A 20,093-nucleotide genomic window follows, 5' to 3' on the forward strand; every position below is an offset into this window, starting at 1 on the left:
CTCTGCTGCCACATCATCAGTGATCCAGTTACAGAAGTAATTATTAAGATAGAGTTACAGAAGTGCCAAAAGTACCAAAAGTGGGACATATAGTCCACTCAGCTACCTGTACCAGACATATTCCTCAGATGAGTATTTCAGAAATCTTACTATCAGAGTTTCATGCCAACAGTTATATATACTATTGAACTTGAGCAACAGAATCAAGTCTTGCAGTGTGAGAAAATGTAATTTTCATCTCTCTGCATTTGTGTATGAGGACTTTGTCCAGTTGAAAATGTTAGCTAAAGCTTTTGAATTATTATGTTTTAAGAAATACCAGAACATTTGTTTTCTTATTAAATAAAGGAGGTACAAAGGGTTGACTACCAGCTAAAGATAAGTCTGATGAAGTAGAAAGACTGTGGTTCCAACATGAATACTAAACATGTGCAGGAAACAGAATGTGAACTGGACAAGTTAAAAGTGGTAAAAAATAAAATAAAATAAACATTAAAGACTGTATGTGAATTGAAAGTGCTTATTTTTGCCTAACTTAAGGTAAATTGTGTGTCTCTTCAGAAAAACCCTTCTGAAAATTGGTTGTGTGAAACCAAACAGAGATTATCTATCATAAGTTGCTATGTTTTTAGATGCATGGCATTTAAATTCTTCATTGTCACATATTAAAAATTTCAACAGCTAAGAAAGGTAGTTAAAGTACTCTTGCTTCTGTTTTACTTGAAAGAAACTGAAACAGAGAAGGACAAGTCAAAAAGGTATTTTTGTGACTTCCTACTTCTTTCTGAAATCATCAAATTACAATGAAGAACACAAATGCAATCCTTTCATCATAGTGATTATATAATAACTTGGTCCTATCCGGAGGGAGATGAAAGGTCTCACAAAAGTATAAAAAATATTATTGAGGGGACAATCTACTCACAGGTTCTGTTCTTAAAATAATAGTAATACTGAAACCTCCAGGTTTCACTCCAAGTGATAAGGTTAATGACTACACTGAGACCACTCACAAAGCAAGATAATTAGCTGAGCTTTTTTTGTTTTGTTTTTGTTTTCTTTGATATAGGCTATAATCCCATTTCAAATTGCTCCTTGAATAATGGAGTGGTAGGAAGATTTTTGTGTTTAGGAATTATTTGATGAAGTCTTTATATATACCGGACCTGATTGCATCCTAATGCCTTAAGCCAGGCAACTCATGTTTGTCCTGTATCTTCTGTATTTAGGCATCATGAAAACTTGCAGCAAGGTTTGTGCACCTCTGAGCTTAGACAATCCCTTGAAAGCAGCTTCTTAGAACTGAAGGTTTTAAGTTCATTCTAAGTCCCATTTGGACACTAAAATAAACACTCTGGACTATATCTGAAGTTCTTTGCTCAAGGTCATATGAGAAGAGTTCAATGGAGTTTGGAAATAAGCCCAGATCTCTGTTTAACTCTGGCCAGAGATTCATCCATTTTCATTCCATAGTGGTATAATAGGGATTTGGAAAACTGTTCTAAAACCTTGAAAACTGAATAGGTATCAAAATACTTCTGTATCCATTCGGAAAATTCCACAGATTTCTGCAGAGAAATATATTCTATATCCTTTATTACAACAAATATAATTGTTAAAAACCCGTAGAAATTTCTCATTACTTGCTAAATAAGTACAGCTTTCTCATAAATATTGTAAAGATACATGCAGAGGGTTAAAAGTGACAGCTCAGTGGTCTGGAATTAAATCTGTTGCAGGTATATAATTTAGTCTGACGTTAATTGGGTAGTGGGGGAGCATAAATGAGGAAAACAATGTGTGTGCACAGGAATTTTTTGTTAAAGAAGGAACACTGCAGATGCTACCCTCAGCAATCCAAAATCAAAGGAAAATAAATAAATAATTAAATGAAACAACGCATTACACGAAACAGAATAAAGCCAAACAACTTTATCTCATTTCTTCAGGAAGAATTTTAAATTAATTGCCAGGCATGAAGATTTTCAGCTGAAACAGATCAGCTTAGCTCTGAAGTTGTAGGGTTCAGATTTTTTATTGAATTACTTGTTTCTAAGTTTTTGCAGATCAGCTCATCCTTGGTAATTCTATCTATGTTCTATCTGATCAGGGGCAAGTACAAGACAACTTTATGTATATCAGTTGGAAGTTTTCCATGGAAAAACAACTGCTGACAGGTTGGTACTTAAATGAGATGGGTGAAGGAGTCTGCACAGACAATAATCAGATATTCAGATTTATCTTACCATGTCATTTCAAGGGACAAATAGTAACACACTATGTCATGAGTCATCCAATATGTGACATCATTATTATTAGTGTGACTTTATTATAGAAGACTACAGGACATTCTGAAATACTTCAGCACTTGTTACAAATAAGTATTGATATAGATTCAAGAGTTGCGAGCGTAATAACTTCTTAGGGGATCCCAAGCTCTCTTCTCCTGTTTGTGGTTTCTTGATGATATTAGGTTAATACTTTTTTTCTTTTTATTTTTCCTACCCACACTCCTGCTGTCATGCAATCTTTATTATGCCAATAACTCACCTGACCATCCATATCATAATAATTCCATCCACTCTCAAGTTTTATCATGGTCACTACAGTCATTCTTCATTTGTATGTTACCCGTATAGTGAATTTAGCTTTCCATGGAAGATTAGTTCACTTATTCATATTTGCTTGCATTAGATATTGAGTATGCTCATGTGGCAATAATCAAATACGTTAATCAGCACATGATTAAGATTCAGTCACTGAGAGTCTACATATAACCTCCCTGAGGTGTTGCTGGCATGCCAAGAACATCTCTTACTATTTTTGACAATCAGCACTCTTTAAATTTCTTATTCTGTTTCACACTTTCTAGATCATAGAATCATAGAATGGCTTGGATTGGAAGGGACTTCAAAGATTGTCAGATTCCAACCCCCTCAGAATCATAGAATCATAGAATCGTTAAGCTTGGAAAAGACCCGCAAGATCATCCAGTCCAACCATTCGTTCACCCTTCACCAATGGTTCTCACTAAACCATGTCCCTCAACACAACATCCAAATGCTCTCTCAACACCACCAGGGTCGGTGACTCCACCACCTCTCCGGGCAGCCCACTCCAGTGCCTGACCACCCTTTCAGAAAAGTAGTATTTCCTAATGTCCAGCCTGAATCCTCCCTGGCGCAGCTTGAAGCCAGAGGCAGGATTGCCAACCACTTAATCAAATACTAGATCAGATTGCCCAGAGCTCCATGCAACCAGGCCTTGAACACCTCCTGGGACAGGGCATCCACAACCTCTCTGACAGCCTGTTCCAACACCTTATCATCTTCTCAGTGAAACCTTCCCCCTGACATCTAGTCTAAATCTTCCCTCCTTTAGTTTAAAACCATTTAGCCTTCTCCTATCACTATCTACCCATGACAAAAGTTGATTTCCTTCCTGTTCATAATCTCCCTTTAAATACTGGGAAGGCCATAATGAGGTCTCCCAGGAGCCTTTTCTTCTTTGGACTGAACAAGCCCAGCTCCTTTAGCTTGACTTGATAAGAGAGGTGCTCCAGCCCTCTTATCGTCTTTGTGGTTCTCCTCTAGGCAGAGCACAGAGAAACCACCCACTCCTCTGCCATGCTGGCCACCCCCCTTGTGAGGCAGTGATAACTGATATTGACTTGCATGCCTGTGATGCATGAATAAGAGTTGGAAAAGTGGGATGTTATAGAAATTGAAATATCAATAAGAACATAACAGGAACTAGGAAGATGGATGACACATATCCTAGTCTCCTCTTGTCTCAAGAAAACTTGTTCTTGTCACATACATCCAGAAAACTAACAAAGCTCAAACTTTAAATGGAAAAGAAGTACAGAAATCTTCCCAGTATTGCCCAACACTCTCATCTAGTTAAACTGGGTCCCCGTACTGCAAGAAACAAAAAGCCACAAAATGTGGAATTTGCCACTACAAAAGAACAGAAGCCAATGCCATAAGTCTCTTCTACCCTAATTGTTTGTTATTCTGGGTTTAGAACAGGGCTTGGTGGGCAGATTGTGTTTTTCACTCTCACTTTCTCATTCTCAGTAGCTTTTTTTTTTTTTTTTTTTTTCTAACCATTATAGGTAGGATGTTCTGGTTTGAGTTTTCAGTCAGGCATTCAGCCACTAACTTGGAAGATGAAGTCATTTCACCTATCTTATGTACGTCTGGGTTGTTTTATGACTGTTATGTTTGGGGTAGGATCTGTTTCATAATAAACCTTTCTAATAGCTACTGCAGTGGGACCTTTCTCTTGTCGGGTTATTAAATGCTGCTACAACACAGGCACTAAGTGTGCCTTCAGTTTGGCACAGATAATCTTACACTAAGAAGTAAGGAAAAGAATATATTCAGTGCCCTACCGTATTAATTTGCACATTGCAGTTTTGGAGATTAGTTTCAAATGATTTTGAATTGCAAATCCAACTCTCCTTTAATTATGATTATGACCTCTACTTTGTGGCACACAGTTCAATCTATACAACCACAGCCTATGGTAAATTACTATAATGGTGCTGTAAATGATACACCTTAACACAGAACCTTGCCCTGTATCTGTAGACAAAGATACGCATGCACATGCACGTTTTGACTTGCAACAACCTCCTAATAATATAGATTTATTCTACTTTGGTTATGCTTTTTTGGCTTCCTTTCTCTCTCCAGATAGGGTAGAAAGGACTCAGTGACTTGCTGAAAGAAATTTGTAGAATATGTTAATTTCTGTGGAACTTAGGCGGCCTCATAACTCTTAGAGATTAATAAGAATCTGGGAAGTATCTATCTCCTGGTGATGCTTTCATTTGCGCAGTAATAAAGCTCGCCTTTCTTGTTTAATAAAAACAATGAGGAAACAAATGGGTGTGCAGGCATTGGAACTTTTGAGAAATTAATTCAGAAGCACGGAGGAAAGTTTTTATCATGCTGTAAGCACCCAAAAGGTGAAAATTAGTCTTCCCTGGAGCTTTTACCCTCTGTGTGCCTTATCTCTAAGTTACACCAAACTTAAGGCAAAATCCTGAGGTGCTAAGTGTCTCCTGGAAAGTTCATTATCCTCAAAGCATAAGAGAGGTGCTCCAGCCCTCTAATCATCTTTGTGGTCCTCTTCTGGGCACATTCCACTGAGACCATCAGGGGCCAGGAGAGCTCTGTGTGAGGACTGAAATGTTTAGCATCTTTCACAACCAGGCCCATGTCTACAACAGGGATGTGTGTATTCACATTCTTCCCTTGCCGAGTAGAGTGATTTTCCAGATGAGTATGATCTCTTCATCCACATGAAATTTCTGTGGGCATTTTTAACTTCAGTGACATTTTTAAATTATTTTTTCCTTTCCCTTTCTTTTTCTTTTCTTTTCTTTTTCGTTCTTTCTTTCTTTCTTTCTTTCTTTTTTTTTTTTTTTTTTTTTTTAATGCTTTTTGTACACTTGTTTCTTTTAGAGAGATGGCAGTGATTTTCACTGGCTGCTCTCTTTCTCCTCCCTCCCAGAAGATAGTCCTTCTCTTCACTTTAAGCACACAAGCAGGAATTTGACAAAAGCAGGAGTCTGGCAGCAGGCAGAGGGCCAGGGGCTGAACACCCAGCTCCCGCCCAGCTTCCAGCCTCCCTGCAGCTCCAGCTGCCAGGGAGGCACAAGCCCAAGTAGCTAAACGTCCCCACATCTCCTGCAACTCTGGCTGCCAGAGAGCTGGAGCAGAGTGAGAACTTGTAAAAACAAATTTCTTATCCCCCCCCCAAAAAAAGAACTTAGGAAGCTATCATAGAATCATAGAATCGCAGAATGGCCTGGGTTGGAAAGGACCACAATGATCATTGAGTTTCAGCCCCCCCTGCTATTTGCAGGTTCACCAACCACTAGACCAGACTGCCCAGAGCCACATCCAGCCTGGATAGTTAGTAGAGTTTTATTTTATTTTATTTTTTTATTCATTTATTCATTTATTTGAGGCATTGGGATTTAAGAAGAACCATCTTAAAACCATGTTCTCCTTATATACACTTCAATGAACTTTGTATATTTAATGCTTTTCATTACTCAATCTATACAGAAGATGAATGTGATGCAGATCTTCATCGAATACTACTGTCTTTATACCCAGCTTTCTACAAGTTCAGTTCTCAATTTTCTTCCTTTTAGTAGATGTGCTCCTATGGTCTTCAGAAGAATATGCACCTCTGATAACCAGAGACACAGCAGGGATTGGCTAAGACTTTCTGGCCACCAGTTGCCTTTACAGAACTCTGACATTCTGTTTTAACTTTGCTCAGTCTGAGTGGAGAACGTACAGAATTCTTTACACTGATAGGAACACAACTACAACCAGGAAGTGCTGTCTTCACTTCTGCTTTGGATTTGAGTCTATGCAAAGTTGTGGGTCAGGATGTAATATTTGTAAGCACATTACAGTGGATCTGTTTTGGCCCTGACTTTAAACTTCACTTAATAAAAATGTGTTCTAGCTACAGGCAGTGAGTTCTCATGACTACTGAATGTAAGGACCTTTGCGGTGCAATAAAGCACAGAGGAAATGCTATGACAGATAGCATGGCTTTTGCTCTCTCCCTCCTATATTCTTGTGCTTTGAAACAAAAGCTTCATCTTAAGAAGGAAACACTTTGGAACTTAAATCAGTTTTTCTTTAATCAAGGCCACTTTTTAAATATTCTTAAATAAAATACTACTTAAAAAGGGTAATTTTACATGAAGTGGGAGAGAGAGAGCATAAAAACCTACAGTATATCAGACTGAATTAGTTTTTCACACTATGAGATATAAACAAATCTATTTAATTAGAACACCTTGTTCTTATTACATCTAGAGTAATTTTTTATGAAGACAGAAAGGAAAAAATAGTTCTGGCAGCAAAATTCTGCAATATTACAGAAAAGATCTAAATTGCTGTTGTTGTTTTTTCCCCCTCACGTTCTAGTTATCTATTATTCATTCCTACTGTTATTTGAATTGGGATCTGAAAGCAAATTCACTAGGCATCACGAAGATGACATCAGAACTCAGTACACACACATTCCTGAAGATCAGCTTTGATGTGAAACCCTTCCTTTCTACCTCTTCAGAGAAGACAACAAATGTGTACGGTGCGGTCCCTGAAACAACTGGTCCCTGAAACAACATGTTTAGGTTATGAATAAGAAGACCACAGCTCTACCTTCTCTATCTCCTGCCTACATCAAGACCATGAGATTTCCATGCCTGTCCACCTTTAATGCAGTCTGTTTCATCATTATGCCATCCGTGTAACCCAGAGACAGGAGTGAATTTCATCTCATCTCTGCTTCTGTTTTTGCTCCTTTATAAGGCAAAATTAAATCTAGAGCAGCAACAGGAGGAAAAACTGAAGCTGTTTGCTCAAGGGCTCTATTCAAACCCATAAACTCTAAGATCACTTTTCTCTCTCCTCTCTAGTAGCTGTGCAAGGAGCCCACTTGGCTGTACTGGCCCATTAGTTACAACAGAAAGGCAGCACAAGGTCCTGAAGTGACAAGCTGCCATCTAAATCTAGGTAATGCACCGTGCTAAAATGCTGTACACTGGTTTGCAGCAAGATCCAAGTTCCTTGCTAAGGTGAAGATTCCATTTGTTTCTGAATCCTAATCCAGGATTTACCACCTTTGTGGCCCATCCAGATCCGCATCTGCATTTGAAAACATGTGGTTTCCAGGCCACATACATCCAAAGCCTCAAATGGGCAGTAGAAAAACAAAAATAGTATCTGAAGATATTATTAAAAATGGCAGAGACTCACAGGCAACTATTAAACATCACTGTGGGGTGTCCTTTTCCTCTGGTGTAATAACTAGTCTGCTCCATCAGACAGAACTTGAAAGAGATTCCTTAAGGGTGGTACAGTGAAAATGTCTCGCGTTGAGACCTGGGGAGAGAAAGGGTGGAAATTCACTTCCTGAAGAGTAGGCATTCCAAAGCAAAGTTTATCTGGAAGTGTCTTGGGGCTTTATGAATAGCAGTCCCACAGCTGTATGCATGAAATTGGGCTCCTCTTGAGACAATCTCATGTTTTTAATGCCAGCCTAGCTGCACAGTATAGACTATACACGCTGCACACTGTGGCTCTGATTAGTGGTGGACAGCATTAACATTCTTCAAAAGAGTGGATGATAATTTCAAATGCAGACCGGAACTGTTATCTCAGCTTGGTAAAGTACAATCAGACCTCCCATTTTTATCAGAATTGTCTTGTCATTTTAATCAGATCCCTGAGGACTTTCTTGTGCCCTGTATTTTCATAGAATCACAGAATCATAGAATCACTGAGGCTGGAAAAGACTAAGATCACCTAGTGTAGAAGACAGAAAGGAGACCTCATCGTGGCCTATGGCTTCCTCATGAGCGATAGAACCTGAGGGAATGGCATGAAACTGTGATGGGGAGGTTCAGGTTGGATATCAGAAGAAGATTCTTCACTAAGAGAATGCTTGAGCACTGGAACACACCAAGCTTGCCAATGTTCAAGAAGTGTCTGGACAATGTTCTCACTCTGATTTTTGAATGGTCCTGTGTGGAGCCAGGGATTGTACTCAGTGATCCTTGCAGGCCACTTCCAACCATCAATTCATCACTACCATGCCCACTAAACAATATTCCTCAGTGCCACATCTACACATTTCTTTAAACACTTCCAGGGAGAGTAACTCCACCATCTCCTGGGCAACCTGTTCCAATGCCTGATCCCTCTTTCTGAGAAGAAATTTTTCCTAATATTCAACCTCTCATTCTATTGCTGTTGTCTGGGAAAAGAGGCTGACACCTCACCACAACCTCCTTTTAGGCTGAAGTAGAGTAATAACGTCTCCCCTGAGCCTCCTATTCTCCAGACTGAACAATTCCAGTTCCCTCAGCTGCTCCTCATAAGACTTGGGCTCCAGATCCTTTACAGCTTCACTGCCCTTCTCTGAACACACTCCACAGCTTCAGTGTCTTTATTGTAGTGAGGGGCCAAAAACTGAACACAGTACTCGAAGTATGGCCATACCAGTACCAAGTACAGAGCTACAGTCACCTCCCTGCTTCTGCTGACTACACTGTTTCTGAAACACGACAGGATGCCATTGGACTCCTTGGCCACCTGGGCACATTGTTCATATTCAGCTGGCTGATAACTAACACTCCCACATAAAAAGCATGCATTTTTCCCAGCCTTTCCTTCTCAAATTAAGGCCCTCTAAACTCTTCCACTGATGAGTTTAGACCCTGAAGAACAGCAGTAATCTGGCCCAGTTTCTGTATGGCACTGTACAGTGCAGTAGAAGAAGCATGTCTTCATCCTGTGATGAAGTCCTTATTTGTTCTTGCTACACTAGACAGTCATGCTATTGCCCAATGCCAGAAGTTTGTGGAAGTAGATTAAATATCTGTTTAGCACTCAGGATATTTGAATAATGTTTATTTGTATCCTGGAATAAATATCTTCCTTGCAATTCTCCTTCCCTTTATTCTGCCCATTTTTTTATATGACCAGTTCTTCAAAGTAATCTGTTCTATTCCATACTGATCACCAACAGACCCCAGAATCACCTTGAGATGTCTAGACACAATCATTGCTGAAATAATAATAATCACACTGAAAACAAAATGCCAGTATTTTGTACTGGTATGATGGTGCCTGCTTTATATTCTTCCATCTTTATCCCCTCTGTTAGCAATGCTTAGAAGCAGAACAAAAAACTGATCATCTTACCAATATTAAATTAATGACTTTTGAATAAGTGCTCGTGTGAGAGATTACTAGTGTCTACCTAATAAATATATCTTGGATGCTGGTGTAACACTTTTAGGCAAACTGTCAGCGATGCCTGGCCTCAAAAGGCTTCATCTGGAGAAGCAGCCAAGCAGCACACAATGACACACCTGTCGGAGCCCTCCTCCCCACTCCTGTCCAGGACTACAGATCACTTTCTCAATCCTCCTACCTACTGTAGTGAGTGTAAATATATCTCCTCTCTCACTCCTATCCCTCTTATGGTCTACTCCATACTCCAGCTACTTCATACTTCCTCAAAATATGCTGCCCATTATTCTATCTGATACCCCTTTGTTCCTGTCTCCTCCATCAGATACATATTGCAGAGAGAGAAACTACAGCACTGCTTTCATGCATAAAGGACAGAATGCACTTACAGGATTAGAATTAAATTTTTGAACAACACATTATATTCAGCTTCAATCCTGGTAGAAATTGAAACAGTGTAGGATTATGGTGAAATCTGGGACCTAAACAGTATACGGTATTTTAAGTGTCACATCAGAAGAAGATAATAATCTCAGCAGAAAACTGATGTCTTTATATTGGATTCTTCTAGCTTATGTGACCTTTCCAAGATCTGGAAAGGTAAACAAATGCCGTTACATCCATTCCACAGGTTCCCACTTTTGAAACTTAGGGGCCAAAATGTTGATTCTTTTCCCAAATTTACAAAAGAAACTTATAGCCCAGCAAAGATACTAATTCAGGTCTTTTTTGCTTTGCAATCACTGGTCTTCATTTCCTCTCTCTCTGTGATTGCTAATTCCTAAAATTTCTTTAATTCCCAGGAGGTAAAATTTTTGTGAGTAAAAAGCTGTGTTTTTACTGGCTGCATGAGGTTCACGGCTTAATCAGATGACTTTAAAAAAAAAATCCCAAGTGCCTTACAGTGACTTATTGCCTTCCCTGTGGTCTTACTGCTCCTCTGAGTATTTGCCTTAAGGAAAAAATAAAAAAAAAGTAATTTACTCTTCTCTCAGGTATCTCCAGTCTTTATCCCATGCTGCCCCTTCTGCTTTGACCAAGTTACCGAAACCTCTTATTGTCCCTTAACTAGCCACACAGACAAGCAGTGAACTCACTTCTGCACTGCCCCCAAGGAAGAAAATTTCATTTCTTACAAGCACAGCAAGAAACAAAACCCAAATCTGAACAAAAGGAATGGCTGTTTCCAACTGTGATGTGCCAAATACTTTCCTGAGGCTGGTATCAACTCCCTCCATGTAAGCAAGCTCTTTTGCAGACACTTGTCTATGCATTGTGAAAAGGCAGAGAGCAGAGGCAGGGCTGCCTGTCACTAAGATGAATAGACAGATGGCAGAGACAAAAACGGACACTGTTGGTCAGAGCCAGGGGTGCCATTTTTAAGGTCAAGCCTTCATCTTTCAGTAGCCAGGAGGAGGCCTGTGATGATGATGATGATGATGATGATGATGACAGTGGATTTGGAATGATAGTGCTATTTGGTTATCATGGCTTTTGCACAGGAGGTACCAATCTTAGCAGACACAGGAGGAAAGCAATTGAGTTAGCCCTGCAGCAGCATCTGAGGATCTTCTTATCTGCATGGATGACTCTCTTTTTACCCACTGCACATCAGAGGTTAGATACTGAAACAAAAGATGTTTTCTTTCCTGGGGAAACAAAGAGTACTGCTTAGACATCACCGAATTTCTTGCCATCTCTTGTTGGAAAGATTAATTGTCTGTAACTCTATCAGGGATTTATCTGCAAGCTTGAGCAATGCACTATAAAGAGTGAAACACTTCCCTAGTGCTCATCCCAGCATCACAGATCTTTCATGGAACCGGAACTGTGTGGAAGTATAACAAAACATTGGTATTCTCACATGATTTGATTTAGTTTCCACCGGTTAAACTAATCACAAAAGTATTCTCTTCCTTCTTCTTCCCCATTTGCAGCCCTGAGCTGACTTCAATACTAAAATATTAACACATTCTTCAAGTGGTGAAAGTTGATGCAAGTTCTCAAGACACAACAGTGATGCATCAGTTATGTTGATTTGAGATTCTGTGTATAAAAAGTTCTACATATCACGAGCAAGTGCAAAGACAGAACATAATTAGATTTGTTTTTATCAACAACTCTGAAGCAGGGAGGTGGTGTTCAATGCATTTTCCTTATTAATTGGAGACTAAAACCTAACTTAAAGGTAAATATTACATACAGTTAGGAAAGATGCCTTAGGTAGGAAATTATAAGTAGATAGTATACTATCTTCTAGGAATAAAGAAGAAGAATAGGTGTTATATACACATACATATATATAAAAGAGGAGAGGAAAAAAGCAAGCATTTTTTCTTGTGACTGTTTCTCATATGATCTCTTCAGTATGTGATTAATAAACAAAAACAGACAAAAAGCACCTTTTCTTATGGCATATGTAATATACTTCTACTCATAAATTAAGAGGAATATGGATTAGGGCAGTGTTAGCCCACTGTAAAAAAAAATAATAATAATAAGTGTTCTGCAGTGTCATGTCAAGAAGAGTGTCTCTTTCCCCCATGGAACAAAAGTCAGATTGTTTTAGTTCTGATGTGATTATGATGCCATAGCACCATTTAAAAAAAAAAAAAAAAAAAAAAAAAAAAAAAAGGAACGTCAGGAAAGCACCAAAAGGTTCTGTGATCTCTTAGATTTTATAATATGATATAAAGAATGAAAGAAAAGAAAAGAAAAAACAACAACAACAACAACATACATCTGTCGATATTAACCCCTGTGACTTTTCTACTGGACAGTTACTTACAGTCTGTTTACCATGACCAGTAGAGGAACCAGAAACATCCGCCTGTACAGATATTTGACCTCTTATTACTTCGGGGATCACATTGTATAAAAGGAAGAATGTGTTTGTTATGCCTTATGGATGAGATGGTCTTCATTTCTTACCCTTACGCAGGAACTAAGTGTAAACAGAAGAGTGGATTGAGTCCATCTACTTTGTCCATGAGGAGTGGGAAGTCTGTTTCCTTCCTTCCAGTGCATTCATTAGCCTGTGAACTACTTCTCATGGTTTGTGAGCAGCCTTGAGGAGAAGGATTTGGAGGTGCTGGTTGATGAAAGACTCAGCATGAGCCAGCAGTGTGTGCTTGAAGCCCGGAAGGTCAACCATATGCTGGATTACATCAAAAGAAGTGTGGCCAACAGGTCAAAGGAGGTGATTCTGCCCTTGCACTCTGCTCTCATAAGGCCCCACCTGGAGTACTGTGTCCAGTTCTGGGCCCCTAACACAAGAAGGACATGGAGCTGGTGGAGCTAGTCCAGAGGAGGGCCACAAAGATGATCAGAGGGACAGAGCACCTGTTCTAAAAGGACAAGCTGAGAGAGCTGGGGCTATTCAGGCTGAAGAAGGGAAGGCTCTGGCGAAGCTTAATAGTGGCCTTCCAGTACCTGAAGAGGGCCTACAGGAAAGCTGGGAAGGGACTTTTTATAAGGGCATGTAGCAACAGGTCGAGGGGAAATGGCTTTAAACAGAAAGAGAGTAGATTTAGACTAGATACTAGAAAGAAAATCTTTACTATGAGGACGGTGAGACTCTGGAACATGTTGCCCAGATGAGGACAGCCTCATATGAGGCCTGGTAGCACCAGGCCCATATGCATCTTGGCTACCACCTCCTGGTGGGAGACCATTTCTACACGGAGCATAAACCGCCTCCTGGGGAGAGCATTATTGTTTCGTTGGACAGAGGCCAGTACTGGAGGAGGCTGCAGTTTATCAGCTCTGTCCTCGCCACTCCACTCAAAGTGTCTGTGCTGTCAAGGGAATTGATGGAAGTGGGAAAGCCCCCAAAACCATATAACTTGACATTAAAAAGAGACTGTGAATCTCTTGCAACCAAGATTACCTTTTAGGGAGACATGCTGAAAAAACTTCTCTGTCTCTTTGCTGGATGACTTTTATTGTGAAGATGCACAAAGCTGTTACTGAAGAAAGGCACAAATTTGCTGGAACTGGGAGAGCAGAGGAAAAGGAAAAGAATGAAAACCAATAAAAATAGGAAACATGCTTTTTAGAGGCATTTGGAAACTCTCCTGAGTTTGGAGACAGCCACACAAGTTAATTGGCCCATAGTGAATTGTAGAATGGAAAGTGTTCCTGGGTTATGACTACACATCTCAGCCAATAATTTCAGCTGAACGTCTCTTAATCATGTCTATGTTACAAATTATTCTGTGAAGTTTAAGGCAGACAGTTTAAGAGGGAAGGACAGCAAGAATCTAATGGCAGTTGAAGCATGGACTTCAGTATGGCTTTTGAAATAATTAACAGAGCAGAAAACCAGTTCTCACTGCAGAGATGGTTGGAGTGGTGTGGACAAAGCTGTGCAGGCCATTAAGGTCATTGTTCAGTGAGCCCATCACTGCCATGGATGGGTTGCTGACCATGCAGCATCCTGCAGCCCACTCAGGTGGGCCTACATGGTGCTACTGCTGCCACAGCAGGAGATTCTTACGGGTTTGTACAACACCCTGCACTGTGGGCAGCCACATGGCGACATCCAGTATCAATAACAGTGAGGTGCAGTGGTGTAGGTGAGGAGGAAGGGGCAGAAAGATTTATTTTTATTTTTTTACCCACTGCATAAATAGAATCAAGGAAAATATAATGTAATATAAATAATAACAAATGACTCAGTCAACTCATCTTTAATGCTTTGCAGCATGACATCTATTTTGTCTAATGGAATACGACTTTCATACACCAACTGGAAATTTAACCTTGGCCAAAAGTTATGATGTACATTACAATGCACTTTTATTATGTTACACTGTATTGTTGTTGTTTTTTTAATCTATTGCTAAGCCCCTAACAGTATGTCTGTGTCAATGAAACCCATCTGTCAAAAGCACAGTAGGGACATTATTATGTAAATGTTGCTGGGTCTTCCTTTTGTGGAGTTGGGGGCGGGAATTTAATATACTATCCTAATATTCCAGCCAGGGGGAAAAAATGTTTATGAATTCTATTTTATTTTATTCTGCTTTATTTTTTAAGTAAGGGAAAAGAAGTTTGTCTGAATCTGGCTTTTAAAAAGTCAGATTTCTGTTCTCCTTCTTTGCAGTAAGATCTTTTAGAGCTAATGATACAGTTTCTAATAAAAAATAAAATAAAATACATGAGAGACTTTTTAAGAGCACCAGGAGACAGATAGGTCATTAATATCAGCACTGCTATCTTTTCTATATTACACTCGTATTTCAATAACCTACTTTTTTTTTTTTTTTTAACAGGTGCCATTTTGCCTTATTTCTTTATTAAAGTTTGTTAAAAAATATGCAGAAAGTTACGGTGATTTTGAAGGAAGGCGTGGGTGAGAAGATTATTTATTATGGTTCTTAAATATCAGCCAAAATCTCTCTCTCTAAATTGTCTTTCTTTAGATGCATTCTGTCATTTATCCACATGCAGGAAAGAGGCTAAAATTGAAATAGCCACTGTGTGAAATGAAGTATCTGCATAGCCCTCCCCTGGGCAAGCACTCAACCGGAAGAACAGGCACCAAGATATTTGTTCCAGTGTGATACATGAAATTAAGTATATGCATCTTTCTAAAACCAGATTATCACCTGATTTCCACCTGTAAATTTGAGGGAACTATCTGTTGTAATTACAAAGACCTCCACTAGCAGTCTCGAGACAGTGTAGACAGTTTACAGGCTGATTTGGCCTGGTTCCGTGACTAGAGGGGCGGAGGGACCCAGATTGCAAAGGGTTGCAATCTGAATGCCTGCATACAGGATTCTGAGGAGCAGAACAGATGAGGCTGTTTTCACACACACACACAATAAAAAACGAAGGTATATTCACAGCATAAGGAAAGGCACACACCAGGGCTGAGTAGAAGAGGAGGAGGATCACCTTCCTCAACATGCTGGCAATGCTCTTCCTAATGCACCCCAGGATGGCACTGGCTTTCTTGGCCACAAGGGCACACTGCTGTCTCATGTCCAACCTGTTGTCCACTAGAAGACCCAGATCCTTCTCTAGAGTTGTCTTCCAGGAGGTCAGCTCCTAGTCTATAATGGTGCATGGTATTATTCAAACAGACAATGGAAAGCACCATGTTTCCTTCAGAGTAGACACAAGTCCTCAGCTCCCAATCAAACTAAGTGAACCTTTAACCCCTGGCAAGATCAGCAGAGGAAATATACATCCTGTTTCCAACTGGATCACAACAAACAGAGGTAATGATAGCACCTATTGCTGTTTATTGGCAGAAAATGGAAACCAATCACATATTGGATACTTTTCTCTCAGTCTTGGAGATCTTAGTAGACTTTGGAGGACTCACTTTTCAAATATAAAAAATCACAAGTCTCTTCTTAGACTTGGTTCTTAAAGTCTAGGCATTAGGAATGCTAACAGGTGTGGAAAAGCTTGGAATGAAGCTAGGGTTGTCTATGCCCAGGTCTCAGGTCTTGAATGTAAGCTCAGATATTCTTTCATTAAAAATGTGCCATGCTGAAACAGCCTCCAGATGAGTGACAGCATGCATCTTGTTTTCTCTATATTAGCAGTGCTTTCTAGACAATAAGGTTCTAGTTTAGGCTCATGAGATACCAAAAAGTAGTTTCCTATGAAACAAGCTTCCAAATCATTGCTAGCCCTCTCTGCTAGGTGCTTCTGCATGCCATTCTCTCTACCAGAGAAAAGCTGAAATAGGATAGAGCTAACAACTGGGTTTAACTGGGCAACATACATTGGAGACAAGCACAGTGACTTTTGTCATTCATTGCTAAATCTCTCTGCACACAGCCAGTAGCATTTCAGTTTGGTCTGTAAAGCAGGAAATCTGATTTTCATTAGTTGATTGAGTAGGCTTCCAGCTTCTTCTTGCTTCTGCTGCTCCTTGGTCCTTGCTGAAAGAGGCAGAATCTGTCCATATCCCATCTTGGAAGGTTCAGCTCACAGGGTAGGTGACTTATGATAAGTGAAGATAATTGAAGTATAGTTCCTTGTGCATAGTATTTTCTCCTGCTTTATTTCCATACACCTGCTTCTGCAGATACTTCTTAATGTAAAATTTAATCAAAATTTCCATTAACATCTACATCCTTATGTGATGTTAACATCTCTAAAAACCAACATCCGGATCTATAGATATCTCCTAGTTTAAAAATATTCACCTCAGTCCAAAAATTTAACTACTAATTCTTATGGGGAAAATATTAAGCCAGGCTGAAGAAATGAACTGTGTGAAGGAGGATGGGAAATCCTGTCATATGCCCCTCATGAGTGTGCATAAAGGCAGAAAAAGTAAGAACACCACTTAGTAGCAGAAAGATTCTGAACACTGGCTTCTAATTGATCAGGTCTCATTCAATAGGTGACCGTGAAAGAAATTTCAGAGATGGCAGAATCTCTTTGGGGGTTGAAACTCAGTGATCATTGTGGTCCTTTTCAACCCAGGCCATTCTATGATTCTATGATTCTTCTACAGAAACCAGTATGAAAATAGATTATATGATGTTTACTTATTCTTCGTTTTTCACCTGCAGAAAATGCATCCTAAAAAAAAAGAAAAAAAAAAAAAAAAGGAAAATATGGATTGAGAGTGTTCCCTAGATGTTTCATAGGAGTCATAGTATTCTCAGGTTTAATGGGATGCTTCATATTTATTGAATGACAGTATGAGCTATAGAATTATCAAATAGCTTGAGATGGGAGGTGTCTGAAAGATCATTTAGTTCCAACTCCCTGCTGTGAGAGGGGTTGCCAACCACTAAATCGGGTACTAGATCAAGTTGCCCCAGGCCCCATCCAACCTGGCCTCAAAGACCTCTAGAGATGGGGCATCCCCAAACTCTCTGGGCAGTCTGTTCCAGAATCTCACCACCTTCATAGTGAAAAATTTCCTGACATCAGATTTAAATCTCCCCTCTTTTGTTTAAAACTGTTCCCTCTTGTCTGTCATCCCTGTGTAAAGTTAATTTCTGTCCTGTAATGAATGTCTGCCCTGGATGAATTGTCTGATTGATCAACATTCTCCATTGGACATTAGAGCAGCTACAAACAGAGAAAGAAGATAATAAGGCAAAAGAATCTTGAAACACAATTAACCATGGCAGACGTAGTCCAGATGGGGACAAAAGACTCTGTGGCAAATAAAGCAACCAAATTATTACTTCTACAAAGCTCCAGATAAATATTTGTGAATTAAAATTGTTAAGTTTGCTGACATGCCAGTTTGAGGTGTGTATTTTCTTTTCAGTTATCCTCCAAAAATTTTCAGGTAGTAGTAGTAATAATATTTTTCAATCTCATAGTAACTTTACTTCTAATCCTGCATTTCAGCTGGGAAATAAAATCTAAACTTCTTTTTATGCAAGCTATTAAATTTCCATGAATGAAAACAACAACAAAAAAAAAACCCTAGTGCCCAGCTGAACTTTTCAGAAGGTCATTTCCCTAGTCCATTGCCTTTTGCACACCCATGTGAGTGCCTCCTCCCCTCAGGCTGTGCAGCGTCATCTTGTGGAGTGCATTGATGCTGCCCAAGTAACCATCTATGGGAAGGACTATGAGAGATTTCAGTGTACATTTGTGTGAATATTACTGGGCTGCAAGGGTTATCCCAAACACCCATCATGCTTGCAGGTGAGAGAGGATGCATTGTGCTGTCTCATTCTGGGCAGAGGGGACAGGTGCTCTGGATTGGCAGCAGAGAGGTGGCAGACTGCAGGGTAAGTTGGTTTGTCGGGAAGGAGTTATTCTCACCTCTCCTACCTTATGGGTCTTTGAAGCTTTAACATTGCCCAAGTGAGTTACAGAGACACGCCCTGCTTCAAAGCAGATCCTGGCAACGACAGCCATACAGCTATTAAAGTGCTCCTGATGAAGTCAGGCAGTAAGGAGGTGGTACTGGGACAGCGCTAGAAGCAGAAATCAGCTTTCATAAGGTCAGCTACGCTCTGTGATAGGCAGGATGGCAGCATCTGATCAATAACTGCAAGGGGTTATTGATTCAACCACCAATCTGAACTCTTAATTACTGATATTAAATGTCAGAAACTTTCAGAGTTTCAGTCATATGGCTGTAATCTGTTATTCCAGAAGCTATGCGGTGGCAAGTTCTCATCAAAGTTTTTGTGGCAACAGTCTGCTCTCAGCTTGTCTTCTGTACATCATGAGTGATGTGGCTGCCTTAAGTCTATCTGGTCTGGATTTGCTCAGAGAGAGAGAGATTGCAATCTGGTTCATTGCATTTTTCTCCTTTGTGTCACTCAAAACTACAGAAGAATTAAAAAAAAAAAGAGAGAGAGAGAGCCCTTTTCTCCCTTTGGCAGAGGCTAGAGCTCTCTCTCCTGTGAAATCCCTGCTTTAAGCACCTCAAAAGATTGCTTAAGTTAGAAACTGCATTTTTCTTTGTAGCTCTAACATAAATATAGGTACATGTAGAATCATAGAATCATTGAATATCCTGAGTTGGATGAGACCCAAAAGGATCATAGAGTACAACTCCTGGCTTTGCACAAGACCACTCAAATTTCAAACTCTAATTTCAAAGCATTGACCACATTCTTTCTTGAACTCTGATAGACTCAGTGCCACGACCACTTCTAGTATATATACTATAAATATCTATGCAGAAAGGGAAAACATCACTATCATACTTCATGTAGACAGATAGATGAGTGTTTGCTTGACTTAAATGCATACATGATCAGTAAGAAGATACAACTATAGTCTCTAGCAACTGCTTAGCCAGTTGTGCATCTGATGCTCAGATCTTGTTTTTTTGTTCTTTGAAAGTTCTTTGTTTTGAAGTTCTTTCCTGGTCATATAATTTCTGGTCATCTAGTTTCCCATATGGTGAGAAACTGAAAATTTTTGCCCATTTTCCATTCTCCATGTCACTCATGGTTTTACACATCTTTAACATGAGAAGGCAGAAAAAAGAAACAAAACTTGTTTCACAGTTGTAAACATTTATGGTTGCCCTTTTCTTTCCTTTTTATATTTGCTATATCCTTTCTGGACTGAAACAGAAGTGCATGCGGAACTCAAAACATTGGTGCACGCACTTTATACTGATAGTGGCACAAGGACACTTTTGAGCTCTGTGAAGAATAAGATGCAGTTCTGGTGGCACATTCTTTTGTGCCCTCTTTCCTGAGAGATGTCAGCCTGGCACACTGTGTACAGTTTTGCTTCCCCCCTTCTCCCCCCCCCCCCCCCCATTCCTGTTTTCATTACTTTGCATTTATCGGTACAGAATTTCACCTGCCATTTTATTACCCAGTCATT

Source organism: Gallus gallus, chromosome Z, assembly GCF_016699485.2.
Source record: "Gallus gallus isolate bGalGal1 chromosome Z, bGalGal1.mat.broiler.GRCg7b, whole genome shotgun sequence".
NCBI lineage: Eukaryota > Metazoa > Chordata > Aves > Galliformes > Phasianidae > Gallus > Gallus gallus.